This window comes from Triturus cristatus, chromosome 7 (genome assembly GCF_964204655.1).
Source record: "Triturus cristatus chromosome 7, aTriCri1.1, whole genome shotgun sequence".
Classification (NCBI taxonomy): Eukaryota; Metazoa; Chordata; class Amphibia; order Caudata; family Salamandridae; genus Triturus; species Triturus cristatus.
Window position 1 is genome coordinate 113,725,941 of NC_140590.1, and position 19,111 is coordinate 113,745,051.

At 43.7% G+C, this 19,111-nt stretch overlaps 1 protein-coding gene across 2 annotated transcripts in view; it reads left to right on the top strand.

Moving 5' to 3' along the window:
* The window catches only part of LOC146808966 (putative G protein-coupled receptor 33), a 49,585-nt gene that overhangs the window by 23,546 nt on the left and 6,928 nt on the right, over nucleotides 1–19,111 (top strand). Inside the window, exon 1 of one of the 2 annotated variants that reach the window (XM_085615765.1) lies at nucleotides 15,835–15,964. The exons of the other annotated variant lie outside the window; for it this stretch is intronic. The gene's annotated coding sequence lies outside the window, so the exon portion shown is untranslated. Of the gene's footprint in view, nucleotides 1–15,834; nucleotides 15,965–19,111 lie in introns of those variants that run through there. 2 annotated transcript variants of the gene reach the window in all.

A 19,111-nucleotide genomic window follows, 5' to 3' on the forward strand; every position in this document is an offset into this window, starting at 1 on the left:
ATCTGCCTCCCGTTCTGGCTCTGTGGATGCGGGGGATTTGGCAAGGGCTAGGTCAGTGGAGAAGAGGTATCTCTTGGGAGGGTGGAAGGAGATTATTTAGTTGAGTTATTAGGGTCCTGAGTTGTGGAGGGCTTTGTAGGTGTGTGTGAGCAGCTTGAAGGTAACTCTCTTTTCGACAGGGAGCCAGTGGAAGTCAGGGAGGTGATGGGTGATGTGGTAGTGTCGTGGTAAGCTGAGGATGAGTCTGGCTGCAGCATTCTGGACAGTCTGGAGTTCGCAAACTGGCACTTGAAGTCACCCATGTTAGCCTGGGATGAAGGGAGAAAGTGCAATGTTCCTTCCCAGAGAGCAAGCAGTCCCAAAGCAGGAGGGCAATCATCTTGTAGCAGTAGGGCGGTCCTCTGATTGCAGTGCAGTCCTTCTTTTACAATGTTTACAGGTCCAAGAATGTTCTGAAGAGTAGTTCTGAGGGTCTATTATTTATACTTGTTGCTAGCCTTTGAGGTGGAGGGGTGCCCTATACTATCCTCACATCTAGTTCTGGAAAGTTCTTCCCTTCCCCTACCAAAGCTCCAAGAAGTCTGGGGTGACAAAAGGCTAGTACCAGAATTGTGTGTGCTGGAGGAAATTCCTTTCAAGTGTGTGTGGGGCAGGGAACATCATGGCAGGATGGCCCATCTTGACCACATCAAGTCCCCTATTGTCTCACTGTCTGGGCTGAATACACAAATCACAACAGAGGGGCCATTTGCAGTCATTTGACCCAGGACACCGACAGAGGCTCATATGATTAGGATAAGAAACTGCCAACTTTCTTAAAAGTGTCTCTTTTCAGATTTGACCATTAAAGAAGATTTTAAATGACTATTAATGTGAGTGTAAACATGACATCCCTTACTGTTTATAATCAAAATTTAGCAGTTAAATGCAATTAGGCAACCAAGTGTAAGTCTATGGGAGAGGTAGGGGGAACAACATTTACAACGCAACTTTTACAACGCACTACACTTACAACGCATTTTTTACAACGCAACATCCATTACAACGCATTCCATTACATAGCATGACACTACAACGCATTTTTAAAAACTACCTTTACAACGCATTCCATTACATCGCATACTACCTTTACAACGCACACCATTACAACGCATAATATTACACTACACTATCCAACACTTACCCTACTGTTGCACCCCCTGGAGTTAGAATAGTAATTTTTACCCCTATACTATCCAACACTTTCCCTACTGTTGCACCCCCTGGAGTTAGAATAGTAATTTTTACCCCTATACTATCCAACACTTACCCTACTGTTGCACCCCCTGGAGTTAGAATAGTAATTTTTACCCCTATACTATCCAACACTTACCCTACTGTTGCACCCCCTGGAGTTAGAATAGTAATTTTTACCCCTATACTATCCAACACTTTCCCTACTGTTGCACCCCCTGGAGTTAGAATAGTAATTTTTACCCCTATACTATCCAACACTTACCCTACTGTTGCACCCCCTGGAGTTAGAATAGTAATTTTTACCCCTATACTATCCAACACTTTCCCTACTGTTGCACCCCCTGGAGTTAGAATAGTAATTTTTACCCCTATACTATCCAACACTTACCCTACTGTTGCACCCCCTGGAGTTAGAAAAGTAATTTTTACCCCTATACTATCCAACACTTACCCTACTGTTGCACCCCCTGGAGTTAGAAAAGTAATTTTTACCCCTATACTAGCTAATACTTACCTTAAATGCAATTTAATATTATGCGTTGTAATGGTATGCGTTGTAAAGGTAGTATGCGATGTAATGGAATGCGTTGTAAAGGTAGTTTTTAAAATTGCGTTGTAGTGTCATGCTATGTAATGGAATGCGTTGTAATCGATGTTGCGTTGTAAAAAATGCGTTGTAAGTGCATGCGTTGTAAAAGTGTGCGTTGTAACGACATACATCCAGAGGTAGGCCTTACAGTAGTGAAAAACGGATGTAGGAGTTTTTTGCTACCAGGACTTGTAAAAACGTATGCCCACATGACCTAATTTTTAAATACAGGGCACCATGCCCTACAGGGTCTAGGGCTTACCTAAGGGATAACATATACATTAAAAAAAGGTTTAGGCCTGTGAAAGATTTTTTTTTGTCTGCTCAAAATAGCAGCTTAAACTGCTGTACAGGCTGTAATGGCAGTCTTGAGACCTGCTTTGAAGTGCTGCTTCAGTGTGTGGCATAATGAGTACTGCAGGCCCACTAGTCACACTTGGGGGCCGATTTCGGTCGGAAGGGCTCCAACCGACGGTCGGAGCCCTTCCCACTGATTCGGATCATGTCGGCCAGATTCCTTTCCGACCGAGCCATTCCGATGGGCTCGGTCGGAAAGGAATCCGACACGGATTTCCAGATTGCGGACGACAGGCTCGGAGAGCCTGTCCGCCGTCTGGAAATCTCCCAGTACTCCCTCTGCCGCCTCTTTGCGACCGAGGGAGTACGATGGCAGTTTTCTCTTCCTTTTCGTGCCAGTTTTTCCGGCATGAAAAGGCAGTCGGAAACTCTCTTTGGGGGCCCCCAGTAGGGCCCCCATAGGTGGGAGGCTGCCATATGTAGTACTTTAAACTAGAGACCTATAAGTAAATAATCTGTGCCAATCAAGTGTGGGCAAATGTTACCAACTATCTAAGGGGCATATCAGCAAGCAGGCGTGAAAAAATTAGCGCCGCTTTTGCGTCCGTTTTCGGAGGAAAGCGGCGATAATTTTATCACCTTATCTGCAAGGTCACGCTTTCGCGTGAAACCTTGCTTTCTCTCCGTTTCCCTTAATGCCCATCTTTGCATCTCTAATGAGATGCAAAGTGGGCGTTTTCTCCCCAGGATAACGGGCGAAATGTCGCTAAGCGACATTTCTCCTATTATCAAGCCTCACGCAAAGCAGCATAGTGACAGGAAAAGTAGCGATAACCTCTGTTATGCTACTTTCCTTATGCCTGCTTTGAAACTGATTTAGCCATGATATCCTATGGAAGGTGGATATCATGGCCAAGTATGTGAGGCCCTGTCAGCAAGCTATCGCCATACTTCGTGGGATTATCGCTGGGTTTCCAGCGATAATCACACGTTTGGCAGTTAGTGCTAGGATTTTTATCGCTTTTGAGATAAGCGTTGCTAATAGCACGCTATCTCAGCGATAAAAATCCATGCTAGCCGGCGATAATTATCCTAGCGCTAAGTGCGCTTCGCCGGTTTTGCTGATATGCCCCTAATATCCTACTGCCTTTCTTAGATTGCCTCCTTTTTTTCTCTGACACAACCCGCTGTTGCCATAAAGTAGACCCGCGGGACTGTGCCAAGTCTGTTCCTTCTTCCATTGGCTGATAAGTGAAAGTTTCAGAACAGGTTCAGCTTCATTGACTAATGTAAGAGGCAATGTCATTATCACACTCAGAAAATGAGCCAAGTATATTTAAATTTCTTTGAACCCGGACCACACACAAACAATAACTGGCCTTCATGCCCTTGCATTACTGTACAGCATTCTTCAGTGTTTGGAAGCAGATGGTGCATTAAACTGTTCGGTGGCCTGGCTAGACCCCGGACGGTTATACGCAGTGCTGACGTGTGCTGCCAGGCCCCCTTTCCACCGCTGTGATCATCAAAGTTCGACATAAAGGTGAGCAGATGCCTTCATTGTCTGTTATCATGAACGGCTCTTTGATTCTAAAAGCACCCAAGAGTGCCCTGACTGCTGGCCCATACCCACCACCTAGGAGGCTTGGTACTGAGTGAGGTGAGCATTTGTACCCAATCTACAAGTGTCAAGGGGCAGCCGTCATCATATATTCTTTATTTAAATATATAGTTCCATATAGCATTGGCTTGTCGCCATCAGATGCTTTACGCAGCAGGAAGTAGCGGAGAAGGGCAAAGGATGCAGCTCATTGGCTGAAGGCACTCTCGGGATGATCTCGATTTAAAGGCTCTGAGTGGAAGGCGGGGTTATTCCTCTCATTAGTAAGTCCCTGTCCCCTCTTGAAGGGGGCTGCTGGTCCTGATGACACCCTGGTGTGGTAAGAGCCTCTTTGAGAACGATGGGCATCCGTGTGTGGTTCATCCTCAGGCTTCACCGTTGCAGCAGCATCTGCTCAGACTCTGGCTTCTTCTGCCACCATGACTCTTGCCTGGTGAGATTCTCCATGCCTGACCTTGGATGACAGCTAGCAGAGCAGTAGGGGTCATGTTGACCACCGGCTGGATTTTTTAGCACCCTGTATTAACAGCCTTGTTTAAGACATGTAGCCTGCCCCCTGGAGGAGTGAAGCATGTATATATTTCTTGCAGTGTCTGGCCCAAAAAGCAAAGGATGCCCCACAAGCAATAATTGGGATATTTTACTCTAAGGTTCATCCATCTTTCTTGCAGACTAGTTCAAGATTCTTCACTATACATGAAGGGAAAGACACCTGTATATTGTTGGGGGTCTGGATAGGAGCAAAGCAGGTATCTCATAATTATCATAGATCACAACCTATATCTCTGTCCTGCAAGAAGATAAGCAGGTGTTCTCAGCGTTCATTTGAAACAGTTTTTGTTTCATCACTGTACAGAGGATTTAAAGCATCTCCTGTCACTGCACTGGATTGTGTTTATGCTGTATCCTGAATCATTTAAAATGTACCATGGGCACTTCCACCCTATGAACTTCCTTATTGGATCCTTTCTTTGGATAGTACATACTTCTTGGGTTTGACTTAAGCACAGTTCCATTAATGACATACCCTTTCCCCATGGCTAGATCTGTCCTCAACCACTTGTTTGAACTCTTGTTGTTGGGGGTTGGTTTCTTATGCAGGAGAGAAGGTATTGCAACAAGAGTGTTGAGATATTCTCATAGAGTGATTATAGAATGGGATGATAATGCCAGCTCAGGGATTTCTGAAAGAAATAGGTACGGTTGAAGTACTGTAATTACGAATGACAGGGTTGGTTATATGCAGCAATGTGCTGTTATATTTTCATGGGTGGAATATGTAGGCTGAAGCCCCCCCTACTGTACATTATTAGAATATTGCAAGTCACCAAAGAGTTTGTAGCTAATGGACAAGTTCCTTTAGAAGGTCATGGAGCTTCTAGGAGACTTGCAATATCTTTATAGCAGACATGAGAGGGTATTTTATTTTTTTATACTCAGGGCCACTAGAATTATGAGGCAGCAAGGGACCAAATTATGCTGCAGATTTGACCAAATTAAAACTATTTGGAATGGTGCACCACTGAGCTTCTTTTCCAAATGACAATAGTACAGAATACACGGACAAGTGTTTCTTTGAGGTTTCTCCTTTATTCAGACAATATCAACGTTTTTTCATCAACGCACATACTCCAGCCAACGCATTTCATTCAAATGACATTGAACTTCATCAGGGCTTTCAAAGTAATAAACTGGTCAAATATCCAAATTGAGTAGCGAAAGTAAATTGATGCAAGTGTAACTTGCTTAATATCCCCATACTTTCATATGTAGAGACCAGAGCTGGTAAATTTCAATTCGGAACAGCTCCACGTTAAGGCTTCAGGTATATTAGCCCATTAACAATACCATAGCCGGATAGCAATATGTCCAGTCACCGGCCTGTTGGAAATCCTTTTCCAGTTTATTACTTTAAAAGCCCTGATGAAGTTCAATGTCATAGCGTGGCTGTCTGAACAGAACATTTCCAGGCTGAGAACTTCACAACCCTGTGAGCGTGACCTCCTGAGCCTGGCAACGTTCTGAGAGGTCCTCTCCCTTATGATGAGATTCACTGATAGAATTGGACTTGGGCGCACCATTTTTAAGGCTTGAAGTGCCCAGGGCTGAGTGTCAATCAGTGACACCTAATCACAGAGTGGGGTGGTGTCAGCAACTCTCCCTGTCTTTATCCAACTCTATGACTAGTAAAGGATTGCCACATCTTCTCATTGGCTGACCCAAAGTCAGCCAATAGAAGGAGGTGGCGGTCCAAATCCATCCAGGATTCACTGGGGCTTCCCTCCACCACCCACAATCACCTCTGCAGCCGGTAAATTGTTTTTTGTTTTAATATTTTGTGTGTGCATCTTTCTTTGTGTGTGTGTGTGTGTATGTGTGAATGACTGTATATGAGTGCCATGTATGGTTGATTGCATTTGTACGTGCTTGTGAATGGTGGCTGTGAGTGAGTGTGCCTGTATGTGTGTGCATATGTGGCCTGCTTGCCCCCTCATGCTGGAATTACTGGCCGCCACTGACACTCAACCTTTAAATGGAGCCTTTCTATGCATGGCAACACTGGGCTCCATGTGTTTAATCATTTTTGATTCATTTGAGCTAGACACAAAATATGCCTTGGGTTATAATCTGCATAATATACAGCAGATTATGGGTTATGTTGCAAATACTTCTAAACCGCGAAATATGCAGCAGCCATAGAATCACATAATTCCAGCGGCCCTGCTTATAATACATGGTCACACCAACAGCCTTCTAAAAAACCATGTAAATCCTTGGTGTCTTGTGCTTACATATGAAAGAAACAATATATTTGTAGACATGAAAAATAAAAGTAGAATATGCGGTGCAAAATTTAAAAAACCTAAGAGCAATAAGAAATTAGTAGAAAAAAGATTTTTAAATGAGTTTAATGTAAGCCAGATTAAAAAATGCTGCTGCTCAGAATATGTAGAAACAAGCAGAAAAATTACATCTTTCCCTGCAACCACCTTTGGTATTAAAAAAACAAAAAAATTTCCTAATATAGCAATGTAAATATACAATAATATAAACATGTTCCCTTAAATATATCCTGTCCGCTGATCAATGATATTTTTAGAAAAGCATTCGGAAAAAGAAAATATAGTTTCTATTCTTTTATCTTTAGGTCCACCATTACTAATGCTCCATGACCTGCCTTTCACCCGGGCTGCAGGCTGTACCTGCAGGCATTATGATGTCACAGCTCAACTGTAATACAGAAAAGGGCATGTGAAGAAATTGGGCTATTAGTTGAGGGGGTGTGTACGCACCTCAAGAAATAATCACAATCCTTGTTTTGGTGAATCACTACAGTTACTAAATTAACCTGGACTCAACCCTCTGGTAGCTATGACACAGAGCAGACAGGTTTAATTTGGAGGGAATGTGCAAAGCATTTATAAAGTACTAATACAGTCAAAAATTTAAAATACAAAATGATATAAACCCCAAAATGAATTATAAATAGGGCTCCCGGTTTTCCGTTTTTACTGATTTTTACAGATAAATACAGACAGAAAACTATTTATTTTCCTGTCTGTATTTATTTTTAAATGCAGAAAAATACGGCAAATTGGTCTTCTTTGGATGATTTTTTCTACTGTCAATCATGAGTGCCAGGTCAGTAGGTGTACAGATTGAGAGGTAGGGGAAATGAAAAATGACAATAGATTTCCTAATTAAGCTGAATTAAGTGGAGATCTACAGTTATTTATTCAATTCTACAATGCAAGTGTTGTCAGATAACGCTATTGCACTGTATACTGCTGAAACCTTTTTGACATTCAAATGCGAGTATACACTTATCAGTCAAATATATGTGGAAAAATACACATTGCAGCTTCATTTATACAGAAAACACAAAATAAAAATGGATAAATACAGAAAAAATGAGCTCAAAATTAATATGGATAAATACAGATGGAAATGTCGAAAAAATAAATACCATAAAACTGGGAGCCCTAATTATAAACATAGAATGAATATAATAGATAAAATGACAAAATTGACAAAATCCAAAAAGGGGAACCAGTGCCTTCCTTGTGGAGTCCCGCAGAGGTCAGCTCTGTCACCAACACTTTTTAACATCTCTGTTACCCCTCTTGCGAAATGTATTAAACATCATGGATTCAATTTGGTGTTATATGCTGACAACATGCAGATAGTGGTGTCGGTCTCACAGAGGGTGGACATTTCAGCGGCCCAGTTCTGTGGTTGACTAACTGCAGTCATGGCCTGGATGAATGCCAACTTCCTTAAACTTAATACGGATAAGACTGGGGTTATCCAGTTTGGGAAAGGCCCCACAATCTGAAGTCAACATTGTTGGCCAACATTGTTGTGATGAAGGCTAAGAATCTAGGGTTTATATTTGATGGCGAACTAAAGCTCGGGAAAAAAATCAACCAAGTAACCTCTGCTTGCTTTTTCACCCTGAAAGATCTACGCAGAATTCTGCTGTTTATCCCTTTCACGTTAAGGAAAACGCTAATTGGAGCCCTGGTACTCTCTCGTTTTGACTACAGGAACGTGCTATACTTGGGTATAGACAAAGGTCAAATTGCAAAATTACAATCTATACAAAATGCGGCGGCCCGTGTGTTGCTCACTCTTCCTAAATACCATCCCACATCTACCAGTATGAGACAGCTCCATTGGCTTACCATCCCTGAAAGAGTAAAATTTAAAGCCCTCTGTCTAGAGCACAAGGCGCTATACGGAGGTGGTGCTATTGACATCCAAAAACTATTCTCTTGGTACTATCCTCTGCATAGCTTGAGATTCGCCAATACAGGGCTGGTACTCGTGCCCAGAATACAAAAGGCTAGATGGTGTGGTAAGAGCTTTTCTCATCTAGCCACAAAGCTGTGGAATTCCCTCCCCCCACCGCTGAGACTGAAATCTAACAGGAACATCTTTAGGAAACAGGTTAAGACCTGGCTGTTTCCTAAGCGCTCTTGAATAAGCAAACATCTGGAGTAGTATGAACCTATCTTAGCACCAAGACGCCTCGGCAATTGAGTGCTTTACAAATACTTTAGTCAGTTAGTCAGTCAGATATGATTTTTAGATATTGAAGTAGAAATAGCACCAAGAAACACAATTTGCCAATGACAGTCAACGATTGTGGTAGAACAAGATCTAGGGGTAATTTGAAGGTGACCACAATGGAGCACAGGTCGAATACACTAGCCAGGTTCATCCTGGGCAAAGTTTTTCCATTCTGATTATATTCCTTTAAGTCCCACTCCCCCACCAAAGTACACTTCTAAAGGCCCTCACGACCTCAGGGGAGGCACTTAGAAACTCACATGGTGACAGGCAGAAGCCCACAAGAGGTTCCAGTTCATGTTCATTTGCCGCTTGTATGCTGGGCAGGTAAGGAAAAGGCCTCTTGTAGCTTGTTGTGTCCCAGTAGCTTAAACAAGAGGTCTGCCTTATGACCATTGGGGTCCACTTCTCTGACCTGGGTTCCAGAAGGAAAGCTCAGTCTGTCTTCTTGGCTCTTCTCAGGTCACACACAGCAGGTTCAGTTCTCGTCTCATCTTCTACATGTCCAGGGGTATTCTAAAGTGGGTGCCTGGACATGCCACATTTATGGCTGGAATGAGGTAATGGGTGGCAATTTCCCCTGGAGACCCCCTCACTAATGAGGTACAGATTCCTGGGTATCACCATACCCACTTTGTGCATTTTGAAGATGGTAAAAGCCTTTGGCCACACTGATCTTGACTTTGAAGGCTAGTGGTGTGCATGGGAAGTGTTCTATGGTAATCCTAGTGTTCTCTCACATCTAGCATTAAAATCCAATTTGAGGCAGCCATTGTACACCCCAATAAAACCAGAGACAGAAGACTGGTAGAACAAAAATGATTGTTATCAGAAATGAGAAACTGGATGCAAAAGGATTGTTTTGGCATCCTGTGTCCTTCATTTGAAGCGCACTCCAAGTATTACATGAAGAATGCCAGAGGACTTTTCAAGCAAGTTTGACATTCCAGGAGGCCGCTGTGATTGAAGTCTACTTGGCTGGTGAGAAAAGGGATGGGGCTGGCTTGGGTGTTAGCTAGAACTGCTGGTGACAGGGAAGGCCTCTTTGAAGTTAATTTGTAAATGCGACAATATCCCAGCAGGATATACTGAAATTATTTAAAAAGGTATGTACAAGACATTACAAGGAAAAAGAGAGGAAACTCAAAGTTATTTTTTCAAAAGCGCCAATCGGCGTCATATATTTTTTGGATAGATCAACAGAGCACAACAAGGTATAAAATACTCTGGCAACCCTAGTGAGAAAGTGTACAAAGTGCTCGTGTAAGTGAAACAACGGCGCTAGTGACAACGTGAAAAAAACACAACAACAGCCGGCGCATGAAGGCAATATGTACAAAACAAGGTCCATATAACAATTTGCTGGATAGTAAGATTGGTAATTTTCTTTTTCAAATGAACCAAGTTTGTGTGCGCCAAGAGCGTTTAGGCTGGTGGGTAATGGTCAACGGCGTTTCGATCCTGCCAATTTAAGGATCATCATCAGGACCTGGGTTGCTTAATTTGGGAGTGCTCTTGTGCAAGGGGAGAGGGCTGAGTGTTCCGCAATAGGTGAATAATTAAGTGGAGGGCACGGGGAGGAGGTCTCCCTCGTGAAGCGAAGCAAATAGGAACTTCGCAGGAAAAGCAACCGATGTTGGGGGAGGACCAGGCTGCAGCCCAAGGTGGAATGGAGCCGCAGTCAAGGCTCTGGTCGCGTATATAAATAGCGATCCACAGCAAAACAGGAGTAAATCCAGAGCGGGAGAGAGGACTAGAGGAGCCAATTACATGTGCACCAACTAGGTCGATTAGTTAGCTCTTGGCGCACACAAACTTGGTTCATTTGAAAAAGAAAATTACCAATCTTACTATCCAGCAAATTGTTATATGGACCTTGTATTGTACATATTGCCTTCATGCGCCGGCTGTTGTTGTGTTTTTTTCACGTTGTCACTAGCGCCGTTGTTTCACTTACACGAGCACTTTGTACACTTTCTCACTAGGGTTGCCAGAGTATTTTATACCTTGTTGTGCTCTGTTGATCTATCCAAAAAATATATGACGCCGATTGGCGCTTTTGAAAAAATAACTTTGAGTTTCCTCTCTTTTTCCTTGTAATGTCTTGTACATACCTTTTTAAATAATTTCAGTATATCCTGCTGGGATATTGTCGCATTTACAAGTATTTACCCAATCTCAGTTGGGTCTATGGGTATAACTCCTGTGATTATTCTACTCTTTGAAGTTAATAACATTTCTGGGCCCAGCCCACAGGTTAAGGTCTGAACAACACCTGCCTAGAACATAGGACTTTGTCTCAACGCTGGTAGCCCGTTCACACCTCATCAAGCGGTTAATCAAATGGTGATTAATGACTGGCAGCAGTAGAATAAGAATTAAGAACCAGTAAAAATAGTTGTTTAATTATTTCCTCTAACTAGTCTTATTCCCAAGATGCAGCATTGTTGTTTAATTATGGAACAGGCAGCCTTGCTTCAGTGAAAATAGCTTTTGGGGCATTTTCTCTCCAAGTACATGTGGAACAATAAACGTTTACATATCCTACTTTCAAATGCCATGCACTCTGCAATATGGGCAATAAGGCCCACTTTGGGGTGAGTTATAAATATTTAAAAGGTAGATTTAGGCCCATGAAATGTTTTTTGACTGGCCAAATTTGCATTTTAAAACTGCACAGCCAAGCTCCAGAGGGTAGGCCTGCAGTCATGTTCACAATGTAACTGTAGTGGATGCCACAATGTGTGCTCAGTCGACTTGTGACATTTAACTTACAGAACCAGGTACACTTTGTACTATATAAGTAAAATATACAAAAATATAAAAATATAAAAGATACACTTTGTACTATATAAGTAAAATATGCCAGTTAGGATTATCTCAGTTTTACCATGTTGAAAGGAGAAGCAAAAAAAGTTTATCGCTGGTTAGCAAGGGTAAAATTCACAGAGCTCCACAGCGAGCAGAAAATATTGTGTCTAGCAAAAGGCAATAAATCCAAGGTGAAAATGCAGAAAACGCATATTTCCTAAAGTCCTACAGAGCAGTTATATCACTTAATTATGATAAGTGACTAGAGACATCTCAATTGAACTGTAATAAGAAAAGGCACACATATCATTTTACTATTATTGGTGACTGGAGACATCTCAATTTGACTGTAACAAGTAATTCAGAGATAGGCTTTCATACAGGACTTGGAGGCTCCCATACATTTGAGCTTCAATATCAGATTTCTGAGCATGTTATTGCTTCATGGTGGCTGATCGCCACTCCACTCCACTGCCTCTGGTTCTATTCTTCAAAAGCATCGTGTGATTTTGCAGAAGAAGGTAGATGAGCAGAATGGAAGTGTCAGTTAAAATCCAGATATCTGTCTCCCTCTATTATTGAGCATTACCTTATTTAATTAAATTGTGAAACTCAAGCAAGTGTTTAGCATCAGGAGTGTGGCTTTTACTCAAGGTGTTTACGACTTGCTCAGGAAAACCTGTGGCTTTCTATTGTTTCAGTTGCTAATTTCCAGCCGTGGTATTATGAGCTTCAATCAGCTGTCACAGAATTTGATGTATGCCTCTAAAATATGGACGACTCTGGTGTAGTGATTTACCTGACTAATCCACCTACTAAAACAGTCTGTGTTTGACCTCATGGACAACTCAGCCTTTCATCATTCTGAAGCCAATTAAACAAGCACCAATGAGCTGTGTAACATTAAGTGTCTGTTACTCAGTTAAGAGTTGCCCAAAGGCCCACATGAGCTCTAAATTAGGCAAACAGTGCCACCATATGGCAGACTGTCATAAGTACCTTATCTCTTGGGGCTGCATATATTAATAAAGTGGATGGGGGTGCGCAGCCCATCTCCCTGAGCCAATGGTTTCCTCAGGGACGACATCTCCTGATGCCTAATTTGTTAAAAAGGTGAGCGAAGTAGCAAAGCCCCACTCCCTGAGTTTACCTAATCGCCAGGGATCCCAATCCCCCAGGGCTGAATTTTTTTTAAATGTGAAACAAAGGGATAGTGACCCTTTCTCCCTGACCCTTTAACAGGGCCGGACTGACTACCGGGCGTTTTGGAATTCTGCCGAGCAGGGGGCTGATTTCACTGCGGTGGGGGCTGATTTCGTTCATGGAGACCTGCGTGTACTTCGAAATAATTAAAGCAAAATGAATTTCGTAAATGCTGGAATGCTTTACACTTACGTCTTGTGGTGGAAAAAGTGATGTATGTGGTTAGCAGCAAAACATCCTCTTGAGAGGTGTTCCGTCTTTTCCCTTGCCTGTTTTAGTCTCCCTGTTGGCTCTCGTTATTAGTTAAATAATTGGTAGAGCGCAGCCGTATATGTTGATGTATGTCTCTTAACTCAGCTTTGAGGTATTCTCTTTCAAACTGCAAAGTTGTCAAACAGATACAAATTTTCTGATTCCTACCTTCTTATGCTGTTACCACATAAATACATCAGTATGAATACAAACAAGCTCTGGCAAAGTACATATGTCTGGACTGTAACTTATAGCGCCTCTTTATTCATTGAGGACATTAGGCACTTAGGGCCTGATTTAGATCTTGGCGGATCTGGTCCCACCATCGCTTTTTCAATGGTTTTACCACCTTTATATTTGGCGGTATGCCCACTCTATTTAGATGTTGGCGGGTCCATGGAGGAAAGATCGTCAGAGTCCCGCTGACTTTGCCAGATTTTTTCTCCTGCGTCAACGGGAGTCCAACCAAGATTAACACCAGCCAAATCACGAAGTGCCTTTCCATTGAGGAAACTCTGGTGGGGATACCTCCTACTTTGAGTTGGAGGAATCAAAGGAAATGAGGTAGAAACATAACTTTTTTTTCTGTTTCCCACTTCCATTTCCGTCTTGAACCCCATTGTCCAGATCCTTCTTTTGCTGCTATTATTTGACCATGACGCTAATCAACTCTGTTGTTGTCAAGATTTAAGAAAACCTTCTTTTACATTTGTCTTACTATGAATCGTGTATTGACAATTGCTTTGACATTGTGTATTTTTACACTGCTTTTAACACAGTTGCAGGCTCTCCCGCAAAGCAGTAGTGGGGCAGGGAGGGGGAGAAAGGGGAGGGAGGAAAAATAAATTTAAAAAGTTCACTTACCTCTCTGCCTAACCTCTCTGTCAGCTGGCCGGCTGCCGCCTCTCTAAGTCCTCTCCATCCTCTTCCTGGCTTTTGTTCAAACTGAAAGCAGGATAGGCTCCCCTAAGTCAATCACAAGGCTGCAATGGAGTGTTGTGATTGGTCTGAGCAAGATGGTTCTGTGCTCAGATGGGGAATGGGAGCCCGGGCATGTTCTACACCCAGGCTGTAATGCAGCCTGGGTGGAGAACAGGCGAAAAGTGCACATGAATGTTTGGCCGTCCCAAGAGGGCCGACCAAACATTCATGTGCACTTAGGAGGGTGCCACCACTCCTCCCCCATGCAGACTACCCCCCCAAAAAACTGCCCCAGGACATAAATACAAAATGATACTGACATTGCATTATTAGCATTTTATTTTTATTTTTTTGCTGTGCTGAAAGGCAGTGAGTTGACACTTCTCTGCCTTCGCGGAGGAGCCGCCCCTGCTCTTATAAGTAATTTTTTCTTATCTGGAATGCATTAGTGTTCACTTTACAACTTCTCAAGGTAAAATGAACACACCTGTATTGACACTTACAGAAAAAAGATGTTGTGGTGCTTGTGGGTGTGCATTCAATAGTGTGTGTGTGTTGTTTGTGTGCTATGCAATTTGTACAAAAAAGGGGCCTAACATATTACCTACATATATTTTAGAAGCAATCACAGTACATAGGTGTATTGATACATTAATAAGAGGTACTTAACAGTCTCCATTCCACCAGGGCCTCACTGCGTCGGCAAACAGCCACTAGCACAACACCAGCACAACAGGGTCATCTAAATAGGCTTGGTACAAGCCTGCCGACTTGACAGCGATGGAGTACTGTTAGCCATTAAGTATAATGGGGTAGCCCTGTATCCATCAGAACCTGGGTATATAGTTATAAAGTACAAGTGGTTTTGGCAGTGTCAGGAGTACTGTTAGCCATAGAGGAGTCTGCCTCGTCGACGGAGGTGTGCCGCTTACGCGACGGGAAACAGTCTGTTGATGTAGATGGGGGTTTAGCAAGTCCACATCTAAATACAGTGGGTGGGATACCATCAGCTTGGCAGAGTACTTCTATACTCCGCCGTGGAGGGACAGCGGGTTTCCCACCAATCAGGCCCTCTGTTAAGTTTGTATGTTACAATATAGACCTACAAGAAGATTGTGAACACCACATTGACTCTTCCAGGTAGATATATATCGGGGCAGTACAGATTTGCAACTCTTAACGTCACCTATGCTCACTTTGGTGCTATAGTGGTAGTCAATGCTGTGGACGCCGTGTTGTCGCAGGTTGATGTTTTGATATTGTGAGCACTCCCACCTCGGTCACTCCTCTTGTATGCACTTTGCCGCTCACCATGGCACTCATGCATCCCTAGCTCCAAACATTGATTGATTTGTTACTGTTCCCTCTCACTCCACACCACTCCTCACAGAGATTCAGCAATCAATGAAGACTCACTGGATTTTATTGCTAGACCTATTGGCTTTAAAAGTGCTTAAATTGTGTACTCCAAATAAAAACCCACCACGTTTGTGGAAACACTTGCAAGAAAGAGGACTTGTAGCCTGAAAGTGGTCAGTGTCTGTCTGTTTACATAACAAACTGCCACAACCACCATATTGCATAATGACCTCATCCTCCGTCCTACCAGAAAGGGGTGGATTCCCTGCCCACCATCTCCCCTCCCCAGCACCGAAATACCTTAATTGTGGGGTTGAGATTAGCACAGACTTGCATCAAAACATTGAGACACAACGGCTCGGCCTCCCACGGCCTTGGAAAATGGCTCAATCAGTGGCTACCTTTCCGGCGCGTCACTTCCCTTTTCTGCACGGTGCGGTGCGTGGGGAGGCGTGGAACAGAACCTGTCGTCCTGGCATCCTCGGGCAGTGACGTTCAGACCAGGACAAGGAGCGAAGACCTGGCTGTCCACCCGCGCAGGACTTCAGCCAGGCACGGCTGCCCGTCCAGAGCTGGTATCAAAGCCAGCTCCAGAGCCCCAGGTAAGGCCGACCATCGTGAGGCGAGTGACGCAGGGGCAAGCAGGCGACAAAACGTGCACATCACCAGGAACTCAAGCTGGTCAAAAAACACAGAAGGGACAGTGACTGGTTCCCGGGCGGTGTCTCTAGAGGGTAGAGGTATTATTCCCTGCTGTTTCCCAGTACCACAAGCTGCAGCACTACAGCTGGTCAATGACACTACTCCAGTCTCACACTTGACTCTCCAAGTGTAGGGAGGGCGAGCAGAGCTGTCTGAAGCGGATGAGCGCCACTGGGGTTGGGATAACACCCAAAGTAGGGTCCTACGGGCTGTCACACTTCGGGGCCCGCAGCTGAGGACTGGCCAGGGAAATACGATTTTGGGGTGAGAAACACCAGAGGAATCGCGGCCCCCCAAGAACCGCAGGTTTGCAGGTCGGGACTGGGAAGCTGTGAGTCAGGGGTAGGTGCCGCCACGATCCCTCAGTCGAGACACAAGAGCTTCGACCTTTAAAAGCAGACGTTATATAGTCGACATAAAAATGTCTCCAGTTCTCTCCTAAGCTCCAGACTTAAAATGAAATCAATAATATCTCACGTCAGAAGTCCGCTATGGGTGAAATGAAGGATATTTAGTAAGAGCAGGTGTGCGAACCCCCAGACCCATTGGGGTACACTTAAGCAGTCATTGGGAGTAGGCTGACGCGCTGTCGGCGGTGTCCTGCGCCGTGGTGGCTGAGAGATGCAGCGTCGTGGAAGAGATCGCCTTCCGCAAGCATCTGAACGGGTTATTCACCAGCAGTAAAGCACGTGGCGTGATACAACTACTAAACCCATTCAAATGGCTCCAGTAGGCTGCGCCCTGTCCTCAGGGGAGGCAAGGAAAGTACGTCTCCTCGGCGTAATCTACACATGCACGCAGGGTGTAAATGTATAATTACAATGATAATGAATATTTATATAGATCACAGTACAAACTGAAATATGTGCGGTACCAAATGCTGTCCAGCTCAATGGAACTCGTTTTATCGACCTCAAGAGAATGAAACCTTGAGTGAGCCCTGCCGGGATACGAATCTCTGCAGTAGCGGTCACATTCAGATGTCTCCAGGTAGCACCCTAACTCACTGAGCAGCGTGACCAGGCCTGGAATTCTGTGGCATAAAGTGATACCTGAAGCTCTACAGTGAAACATGAACCCACTGAACTACCAACGATGAATAGACCCTCGGAACGGGGTTTCGGTTTAGTGCTGTTCTTATGCTGGGCCCGGGCTCTGGGCCCAGTAACCGGCCCCTCCATCTCGTAGTTACGGGTCTTGGGGGAATCCCTTACCCGGGAGGGCAGGGCTACTAGGTACTAGGTGTAGGAACGCGAGGGTCCCCTTAGACAGGACGAGCTACAAGGGGAATTCTCAGGTCTAGTCCCAAATCCCCTGGATAATCCGCATTCACCAGTGGGAATCTCCTGGTCAAATATTCATGACACATGGAGTTACTGTGGGTTTTGTAATCCCGAGCCGGACGGGGACTACTGTAACTCAGGATTACCGGAGACCTTATATTGAAACCCAGGGTGGTAAGTGCTGCTGAGCAAGGATGGGCAGAAACCAGAGGTCAGACTGGGGCAATTGAGGCTCTTTTTGCCCTCACCAGTGGACCCAGCCACCAAATGCCCCACTTCCATGGCTGGGTGAGGACATTGATGGTCCAAAGAAGCCCATCTGAACAGACCCAGACCTCCCTCCGGACTCAGCAGTCCACCAGGAGGAAGCAAACATACACTTCATAAGTAATCCCAGAGATAGGAAAGGGGATTATTTCACAAGTAATCCAAGAGATAGGAAAGGGGATTACTTCACAAGTAATCCAAGAGATAGGAAAGGGGATTACTTCACAACTAATCCCAGAGATAGGAAAGGGGATTACTTCACAAGTAATCCCAGATATAGGAAAGGGGATTACTTCACAAGTAATCCAAGAGATAGGAAAGGGGATTACTTCACAACTAATCCCAGAGATAGGAAAGGGGAGTACTTCACAAGTAATCCCAGATATAGGAAAGGGGATTACTTCACAAGTAATCCAAGAGATAGGAAAGGGGATTACTTCACAAGTAATCCAAGAGATAGGAAAGAGAATTACTTTCTGAAGCTCTGTGTGACTGTAAACTGTGCGCTTCTTTGTAAACTCCATACGTCCGTAATCTCTGTACATCTATATATGTAATCACGCTAATGACAACATTTATATAGCGAACAATCTAAATTAAATTTGATTTAGCACTTTACAATAGGAATTAATTATTACCTAAATCACTGGTACCCAGTTTATCAATTTTCAGAAGAACGTAAATTCGATTCAAAACCTGAAATAATTCAAGCACGTGCCCTGAAGGTTATATACATTCAGAAACATCCTTTACAAAGCAGGCATTACAACGCAATGCCTTTTCAACCCGGTCAATACAACGAAAGTTTCATTACAACGCATGCCATTACAACGCATATCCATCACTGACCAGCACCTTCCCTGAGGTACACACCAGGCGGTGTTAGAATAGTCATTTTCGTTGTAATGGAACATGCGTTGTAATGGCTTGCATTGTAATGGCATGCGTTGTAATGGAAGTTGCGTTTGAAAAGCCACGTTGTAAAGGTATGTGTTGTAATAGTTTGCGTTGTAACATCATACATTCATATACCTCTATTTGCAGCAGGTGCATTAATCCCAACGTATTTTTACCAGGATTGGAACTTCTGACCTGCAGGTTATATAACAAATGCATTAACCTAAACATGTTGCTAAAATACAAACTTGTGACCAAAAGTGTACATGGAACTGCTCCTCTGGAGTCAAAATAACCATCTCAGCTATGTTATGACCATTAAGCTTGTGACCAGCCGGTAGCATACAGATCTCTGCTGCAAGTGCATTAACCTCCTACGCTATTTTCAATTGTGAGGTTTGTGACCAGAAGACAGAATAGCCTGCACTAATTCTCCTTGTTATCAATTTATTTGAGGGCAGAGTTTGGGAAAAGAATGCATATGTACTGACAAACCAAAGTCGGCCGTGACTGACTCCCTTTACGAGGTGACACTTCTAAATCCAGCCGCTTTCTGCTAAAGCCCACCGCCCTATTTCTGGGGTTTGCAGTTCTTTTATT